At 44.3% G+C, this 9,448-nt stretch overlaps 1 protein-coding gene across 6 annotated transcripts in view; it reads left to right on the top strand.

Moving 5' to 3' along the window:
• The first annotated feature begins 203 nt into the window (after window positions 1–203).
• RBFOX3 (RNA binding fox-1 homolog 3) overlaps window positions 204–9,448 on the top strand; it is a 471,477-nt gene continuing 462,232 nt past the window's right edge. For 2 of the 6 annotated variants that reach the window (XM_078384276.1, XM_072990695.2), the window contains exon 1: window positions 204–430. The gene's annotated coding sequence lies outside the window, so the exon portion shown is untranslated. The remainder of the gene's footprint in view (window positions 431–9,448) is intronic. The other 4 variants (XM_020813804.3, XM_020813819.3, XM_072990694.2 and 1 more) reach the window with 2 other exon arrangements.

Genomic DNA, 9,448 nt, shown 5'->3' with positions numbered 1-9,448 from the left:
GTTACTCCTGGCACCTCTCCCCCCCCCCCCAGCAAGGCTCTGCCGGAGGGGGCGGGAGGCGGGCGCAAGTGCTGCTGCACGTGGCCTCTTCGGGGCTCCCCCTCCCCCGCGACGGGGGCGGGTTCGCGCGCTCCCTCCCTTCCCTTCCCTCGCTCGCTCAGGGCTACAGGCGGCTCGGGCGCAGCCGCGTGCTCTGCCAGCTTGCCAAGCTGGAGCCGGAGCCGGGCGCAGAAGAGCCACCTCTTCCGAGTCCTTCCCCGCCTCGCCCTGTGCGCCCAGGCGCCGCGGTTTGCCGCCGCCTCCCTTTTCCTTTTCCGCCGCCTCCTCCTCCTCCTCCTGCCGCTGGGCTGCCCCGGGGATGTCGCTCGGCGTGAAGGGACCCGGGGCTCCTGCACTCGCCTGCCCCCGCCGCAGGGACGACTGAGAGAGCGTGAGTCACTCGCGAGGGCTGCCCGAGCTTCGCCGGCCGAGGGCTCTCTGACTCGGGCTTGCCTCGTCGCTTTTCTCTCTCAGTCTTTGGGGGCTTCTGTCTCTCTCTTTTCTTTTTTTCTTTCTTTTTTTTGCGGGAAGGCGTGCAGGGAGGGGGGGCGGGGGGCGTCCGCTTGGCTCTGCCCCTCTCCTCAGGTGCTGCTCGGGGAGGGGGAGGCGAGGCGAGGCGAGGCGCGCGCACGGCTCGAGTTGGGATGAGGGGAATGGGGGGAAATCCCCGTGGTGGTAGGGAAAATCCTGGCTGAACGCGCAGCCGGCGCGCGAGAGAGCTAAAGGCGGGGAGGGGGTGGTTGGTTGGGGGCGCTGCCAATGCTGACCCCTCCCCCCCCTCCTGCCTCTAGTGTGTGGGGCTGCTTCGAAGCCCGGCTCTGGGAGATGATTCATTCTTTGCGGGGGAGGCGCTGATACACTTGGCTAATCCTTCCCCCAGTAATGGCGAGCAGCGTGTGCGCTTCAAGGGGTGGTTGATGATGCGAAACCTTCTGTTGTGTATTGAGGGGGAGACTGGCCCCACTACCCTTTCCTAAGCAGTTACTTCCCGCCCGCACCCCCACCCATCTTGCTCCACCGAGGGCGGGCAGGTGTTTCCACAGTGGCGTGGAGCACTGCCAGTGCCAGGGACACGACACTTGACCTCCTGTCCCTGCAGTGTCAACCTTGCGCTGGAGGTCCCGCGCTTGCGATCCGACTCACGCGCTCTCTCGGGAACAAGTGCCTTTCAAGCCAGTCGGATTTACTTTGAGCGAACATGCAGAGAATTACAGCAGCCTATGGAACTTTTGGGTCCTTCCTGTAGTGGTCCTGGGACCTCATATAGATCTGGATTTAATTACAGCACAGCGATGGGAATAGTCTGGGAACGAGGGCATACCTTTCAGTTCTGCTGGACGATTTCTTAAACTTTCTTATTTAAAGATTCCTAGTGGAAACAGTGCAATTTGGAGATGGCGTGATCCCTGCTCTTCTCCCCCCCCCCTTTGGATTTATGGGAGGTTACGGGCTCTATAAATACTTGGGGGTGGGGGCAGCGCAGAGCAAAATCCCTCTCTTTATTGTTTCTTCTGCAGCCTTCACAGCGAAGTTGGGTTGCTGTGCAGAATAACAATACCGAGCTAAGCTCTTGAACAGATCTGCAACATTATCCCAGGCTGAATTGCTACAGACTAGAAGGAGAGCAGGGATTTATAACCCAGCAGTGCCTTCCCACCCCACCCCGCATTTCCCCTTATGTTATCACACACACATTATTACATCTCAGCAGGGAGCCTGCAACGAGAGCTTCCCTTAGAAATCATTATGGAAGCAGTCTGGAGCAAACTAGCTCCAGGGGAAATAGGAGATAACTTTAGCAAGCGCCAAGCCTAGCCAAGCCAAGCTGCAAAGCCAAATTCTAGCTAGGGTTGAAGATTACTGAATTGCGAGAATTCGTGCCTTGTCCTTTGTCTTTGTGAATCTCTCTGTTCTCTCCCTCTTCCCCAACATTCTACAGATTTGATATTTATACAGCAGTTGCCTAGGCTTTGTTAGATATGATATGCAAATCCATAGTGTGGGAAAGAAAGGAAAGCAGATTCAGGTGCATTGTTGTCTTTTATTTTTGTGGGGGAGGGGAAGGGATACTCCTCAATTGCATGAACCAAGTCAAGAAATTCAAGATATGTAGTCTGGCTGATACAGTAGGAAAGCAATGATACTACTTCATGAGGGTATCTAATTTGGAAACCAGCGTCATTGAATGCTAGCACAAGTCATGGGGAAAAGTGATGGATGAGAGGCATGGTTTCAAATTCCAGTTTAGCCTTGGACCTGCTAGTTTACCGTAACCAACCTGGGGAAGGGTCACAAGGTAAAACTGTATAATAGGTACAGTACTTGCGTTTGTAGATTGGCCCTGTATCACACAATGTGAAGCATACGATGTGATCTAGGAAAAGTTGTCCCCTTTTGTTCGGAAATATCCAGACCTCAGAATTAAGTTTAGCTATGCAAACTTAATTCCACTTAGGCCATGCTAGTCTTATAGTCTGTTCCTATTAGCCACATGAATCGTTGAGATCCTCTCCCATATGTATATATGTACCTGATGTGCATGTGTATATAAGGGGTGTTTGTTGTCCTTATGACATGATATGGGAAGCTAAGGTTTAGTAAATTAGGATTAGCAATGGCCTGTGTTTTTGTGTGGTTGTGGAAGACAAACCAAGATAAAGATTGTAAAGTATGCTGATGCTTTATTGGTATTGGTATGAGAGGTGCTTTCTGCAAACTCTCTCTCTCTCTCTCTCTCTCTCTCTCTGTGTGTGTGTGTGTGTGTGTGTGTGCAAATAATTATCATCACCCCCTTTGCCACCCAGGAGGCTGGGAAAGCTAATTCCATTGAAAGGGTTATTCAGTTTCATCTGGATCTAAATACACACAGCTACACACACACCAGAAAAAGAGAGAGGGAGATACACACATGTGCACATGAACATACACACAGACAAAGCTTAAGAGCAAGTAGGGTTATAGTCAATATTTCTATGCTACTCATGATGACTAAATACATTCATGACTAAATAATGGCAACAAATGCATATGTCCTCATAGCTTATAGCTATCAATGTTGTCTTCGGTAGAATTTGATTATACGAAGTGTTGTTCTGAATATACCCATTATTTATTACATTTTATAAGATGGCAAATGTACATCATTTTTTTGGTCTGCAACTTCCTCACTCCCTTTAAGTCTGCATTTTGGATTCCTAACATAGATCTTAATTAGGGACTATTGTAATATTCCCGTTAACACTAATTAAAATCAGCCTCACTAGGTGAATGTAAATGGGAAAAGAAAGAATTACATGGATTGTCAGCTAATTAAAGGGGAAGGATAGGGTTAAGAATATATGTTAGCCTGCCAGTAATTCTGTGCACATCTACTCTGAAGTAAGACCAAGTACATGTGTTCAGGAATCAGGATTGTAGTCCAGATGTGCATTAGGCTGAGGGAGATTCTTCCTTCCTCCTTCCTGAATTCCTTCTTGTTTTGTCTTTCATTTCTGTTGTGCAACAGTGAGAAGAAAAGACAAGGATAAGTATAGCAGACTCTGCAGTGGCAAGGGTCAAGTGAGGGCCATAAAATAATCTAAGCATTTGCATTTTAATGTTCACTTTCTGCTGGAAACCAGTGCATAACCTCAAAGGTTTTATTCTAAGTATGGTTTGCTATGGATGTTTACTAGATTACTGTAGTATTTTTTTAGAGAAGGAAGAAATGATATATGCCTTGCATTTAAAAAAACCAGCCTCCTGTATTCCAGTGAATATATAAATACCAGGTGCATATCTGTAATCCTATATATTGCTATTTAAAATGAAATGAGATTGTATGCAGGATGTTGTGATGATATATGCTTTTATGCAAACTTAAACAAATGTGCCTTCCAGAAGTAAAACCCATTTGCTTCTGGAATTTAGCATTTCCCTCTCTGTTCCAAATAGACACAATGTGCATGCAAATTGCGAAAGACATTCATCAGGTTCAAAAATGGCAACATCATAACTTGGAGTATATTGAGTTTCATTAGTTGGCACCTTTTCAGACATGGACAACCTTGTCTTTGAGACATGGTTTTTGCATCACAAGGACACACCCTACTCCCACCCCAGTTCCAAATTCGAAAGGCATGCAGTACACATTTGCTGCCTTGCTACCTCTGGAAACATATCTTCAGGTCAAGAATGAAAAGAAGGAAAAAAGAACTGGTGAAATAGTTCAGTTTTATGCTTGTAAAATTCACAGAGTTCTCTCTAACCCCTTCTCAGATTTAGCATGTTTCTGAGTTATTTTCAGATAGTATTATTGTTAAGAGGAGGAGGGGGAGGAGGAGGAGGAGGAGGAGGAATAATTTAAAATCCTATAATTACAAAGTGGCGCCTTTGTGGATGGAAGGACTATAATCTAGAGGAGGAGGCAGACGTTGCCTCTGCCAGTGAACTGTCAGGCTTTAGGCTGCCGTGGGGGAGACTAAAGGAAAGTTTCACCCAAAGTTGTTTCCAGTATGTGGGCATATTCACAAAAGGACTTGCAAACCATGTTCTGTATTCTTTAGCTCGAAAGAAAATGTGGGAAGCAGTCCTGGGAATAAAACTTGTAATTCTGTACAAGGCCAGCAGCTATTCATTCTTTGCACCTGTGCACAGATCATTCTAGGCGTCTGTGTGGTGTGCACACGGGAAGGGGGACTAGTGTAAGCTGTGTTTGTATGCTTAATGATTATGCATGAGATCGGTTCACACTTTCCCTCTCCTCTGCACAAAAAAAATGATACATGTGATGTTGATTGTTTGGGCAGATTGAAGGAAAGACATTTATAGCTATTATATCAGAAACTTCAGAGTCAGACAGTCTCTCTCCCCCCCTCTCCCCCTAGACCCCCCCCACCTAAACAGGAAGTTACTCTATAATTTTTAAGTAAGCTTTGGAGAAGTAAAGAATATTTTCACTATGTATAATTACTGACATCAAAATAATCAATATTATTTTTGGACATTCAGATGCCAGAGATGTCCCATCCACTGAGGGGATGCTGCTACCTTGAAATTTTGGAGTGGTGCCCCCCATTGGACAATAAGTCACTCCTGACAGGTATATCTGTATACATTTGGAAGGTGGGTTGAGTCTGGTATGAACACAGAAACACAGGAAGCTGCCTTCTGAGTCAGCCTGTTGCTTCATATAGCCCAGCACTGGCAACTCTGACTGGCAGAAGCTCTCTAGAGTTTAAAGCAAGATTCCTTCCAAGACCTACGTGGACGTTCTGGATGGGGAATTGGAACATGGACCATATGCGTGCAAAGGATGTGCTGTGTATCTATGATCCATGACTCCCTTCCCATGATTTTCCAAAGGCTGTTAGTGCTTAAAGGCTAAAGGAACATCATTGCAAAACTTAAGCTTGAACTGAGATCTTCAAGTTCTTAATTCCTACTGCATTGGGCAGGAAATGTGGCTGTGGAGGAGGGAGTCCAAAGGCGAGATGGAGGAGCAATGTGTAAAAAGTGTGGCAGTGACTTGGGATCTAGAGAACTGTTTGTAAATATCATTCTTAGCGAGCAGAGTTTTGTAGTACAGTATATGGAGGAACCTGGGCATCCTAAATGGACGGACATGAGGGGGTAGCTAGAAATAATGACACCTTTCCAAGATCTCTGCAACCTGATGCAATGGGTTTTTGCATCGAGAAATGAGTGTCTCTTTGCGTGTTTGTTTCTAGATTGTTTCTAGATTGTAGGGAGTGTTAAATTTAAACAGCTTGTGAATCCCAGGTTACACTGGACATCAAAATCCCATTGTGCTACAGACCTATGCACTTTTACTCAAAAGTAAGTTCTACTGAATTCCGTGACTTAAAATCTAACTAAATAAAGGATTAGAATGTAAGTGAAATTTTGGGTCTCGCTTATCTTTGTATTGGAATTATGTCTGGTGAGTGCCCTTCTGAGTACTGGAGGAAAGCTGGAAATGCCCAGTTTTTTATACAGAGGGGAATCTTTACACTCAGGGAGTGATCTTTGCCTTCAGGAAGCTGGTATGTCAAACAGATGGTTTTCCTCAAGCTATACTTTTTTAATTTTTGCATTTTTAGCTTGCTTTTTTTTTTTTTTACTTACAAAAATTACCTTAGGAAAAAAAGCTTGCACATTTACGTACTACTTATAATTATGTCTTGATCCCTCAAAACACTAAAATCTTATTGGAGCTCAGTGAGCATTCAGGAAACCTCAGTAGCAAGACTGATTGTATGTTGAACAGCTGACAAGGTTGGCAATACATCTTTTGTTCTGAGATGTACTCCTGGTTCAGTTGAGCAGGTCTCAGGTGCAGATTCTGAAAGGAGCAGTTTAATTTTCACATTTATTGTCTGTTGTTGTGGGACCTGCTAATCTCAATGGGTAACCAGGTCCCTGTTGGCACCTAGGATGTGGAAAGGCCAAGAGTGTTCAATGGTACTGTCAACTTCTTGGGAGGCTAAAAGTGAAAACGGGATTTATTTTTTTATTTTTTTAATGGCTGTTCAGATTCAGGAGAGCCAGTTCCCCTGGCCTTGTGTGCATGTCTACGCATAGATTTTCTTGCCTGTGTAATTTTCCATGGATGATTCTTTTCACTTATTCTAAGATAAATTCATTGTCCATATGACTTAGACCACAACCCATGGGTCTCTGTAAAGTGGCGTCATAGCAGGATAAATTACAGTAAAGAACTGAGAGAGCAGGGCAAGAAGTGCTTACTGCTTCTTCCCATTCCTTCTTCCTGAAGGGCTTCACCTCCCTGCCACTTTTTAGGACTTTGTTTTCATCACAAACATGGCTGCTGGGGCTTGTGGGTTGAAGAAAACTTATTTCTGGGCTTCTTCGGACTGGAAGAAGGGACAATTACCAAGATAGGATACTTTTCTATTTTCATCTGCAGTGGGTGACTGCCTCTACTCAACTCAAAGGAAAAGGCAGCAGGGAAGATAATGGGGATCAAATGATAGTGGTGGCCACAGCACTTTGTGGTACATGGCAGGGGTGAGGAATGTTGCAAGTTCTTTTGCCATTTGGTTAATCTGTGCTGTATCTGTATCTAAATGGCAAAATAACTTGGAGAGACACTGACACTTTTTTAATTGTAGAAATTGTACAACAACAATGAGTCCTTTTAACTTACTGAAAATTATTTCTAGTTATGGGCCGATAATAGTTTTGTTCAACCACCTTATGGATAAAAAGCTAGCATTTGTTTGTGATTTTTAGTGCTCTGATAGAGCTCTGATATCATCTACCTTTGCCTGCGAAGCATGTGCAAGGGCCACACAGCTTTTCCTCGTGTTTTTTTTTTAATTCCAGTTAAGTTAACTGTGTCTTTATTCTAACTGAGGAGATGAAAACTAGATCTCTCCCTAAATCAGAGCTTGTTTACACAGTTATTGATCTGGAGGTTATCAGAGACAGCACGTCTACAAGGAAAAGGGAATTCAAGAGTGTCCCAGACAAAACCCTCCTCCGCTTCCTGTCTTAGGTCATTCTGGATTGCATAGCCATGCCTGTAGATTCCAAAACTGATAATTATTTATATGATTATTTGTGTCAGATAAGAAGGGAGGCCCAAGACATCTGGCATGGCTAGAGCTTTCAACTTCCTCTAGCCTTTGTTATTTTCAGATCCTGCACATAAATGAGAGATCTTGAAAAGTCAATGTGATGTTGATTGATTGATTAGAAGGAGGTCTGTGGAGAAAATAGCCTTTCAGAGACTTGGAAGCGATAAAGTAGAACTCTACATATCTATGCTACATGAATTCATTCTTGTGTTTTGTATTATAATGTTTGGTCAAGCAGGCATTGCAGGATTTTGCAATACTTCATGATCTGTTCTGGGATAGCCAATAAGTAGGGATGCACAAACAGAATGTTCTTATAGTTTTGAATCTTGCCCCCTCTGGTCCTCCATGGCCCAATAACAAAAACAAAAACAAAAAAAACCTCACTTAGTGGGAGGTTGGTGGGGCAGCAAGAGGCAATGGAGGGTTCTAATGAGGACCGTTCAATAGGGCTAACACAAGGTGTTCTACTGCCTGAGGCAGAGCAGCAAATGGTGCTCCTCCCCATTCAGTTCAGGTGCAGACTACTCAAAAACAGCCCCCTTAGTTTAGACAGAAAAAGTCACAAGCACCTCTCCAAGCCTTTGCAGCAACATTGCAAGAATAACAAATAACAATCAATTTCCAGTTCTTTCATGATAATATAAATATGCTACCTGAGGCAGCCACCTCACTCTGTTAATGGTAGAGCTGGCCCTGCTTGTTCATGCTTTACCTCTGATGGAAAACGATGTTCTGATATTTCCTGGGAAGAATGAAGGGCTAAACTTGAATTCCTAACACCACTTGTGGGGAGGGGCGAACACTTGAAGAATAATTTATCCTCAGAGCAGAGTCTCCCTCTGTCTCAATGTGATTACAGTATTTGAAATAATCCTTGATGGGGAGAGGGTGAAAATGTAGAATGAAGCAGCTGGGGGGGGGTTGAGCAGAACATTTTGACTACAGTGGTGCCTCGCATTACGATGTTAATTTGTTCCAGTGAAATCGCTGAAGAACGAAAACATCGTAAAGCGAAATTTAAAAGCCCATAGAAACGCATAAAAACCCGATTAATGCGTTCCTATGGGCTTGAAACTCACCGCCCAGCGAAGATCCTCCATAGTGGCCATTTTCGCTGCCCGTGCAGCGAGGAATCCATCCCAGAAAACAGCGGGCAGCCATTTTTTTTACCTGGCAGCCATTTTGAAACCGCCGATCAGCTGTAGGAAAATCATCGTTTTGCGAAAATCAGTTCCTGAAGCAGGGAACCGATCATTGCAAAGCGAAATTCCCCCATAGGAAACATTGTTTGGCGATCGCAAAAACTTTGTCATTATGCGATTTCATTGTAAAACGGAGTACCCGTTAAGCGAGGCACCACTGTATTTTGTTTATAGCATTTCCAATAGGATTGCTTACATAGTCAATGACCTCTGTATCCAGTGTTTGCCTCATCCCTACAAACCAAGTCCCCAGAAGTATGAGCAGTCCTTGTTTAATAAGAATGTGTACATTCTAGTGTGATTTGTTACACATATCATTTAAAGCCTGTGGTGAGTCTACTCAGTATCCTTTTTTTACTATGAGCCCCATTAGCCAGTACATATTTGTGAACTTCTGCTACATATTTTTAAGAATTATCTCTAGTGATGGAGCAAGTATGTTTCCATGTTCCATAATTACTTTACCATATTTAGCCTTTAAAAATGTGGAAATCACGATCTTCCTTAGAGATGAAGTTCACTAGTTTAGAAGCTGCTTGCAAGTCCAGCCCGTTTTATTTCAACCTGTACTAGACTTAAGGGAAGAGTCTGTAGTTGGTAAAACAGAGCACATACAACTTCTTC

This window comes from Pogona vitticeps, chromosome 2, assembly GCF_051106095.1.
Source record: "Pogona vitticeps strain Pit_001003342236 chromosome 2, PviZW2.1, whole genome shotgun sequence".
NCBI classification, from domain to species: domain Eukaryota; kingdom Metazoa; phylum Chordata; class Lepidosauria; order Squamata; family Agamidae; genus Pogona; species Pogona vitticeps.
The sequence above is the reverse complement of the archived record's forward strand: the minus strand, read 5'-3'. Positions and strand labels throughout refer to the sequence as shown.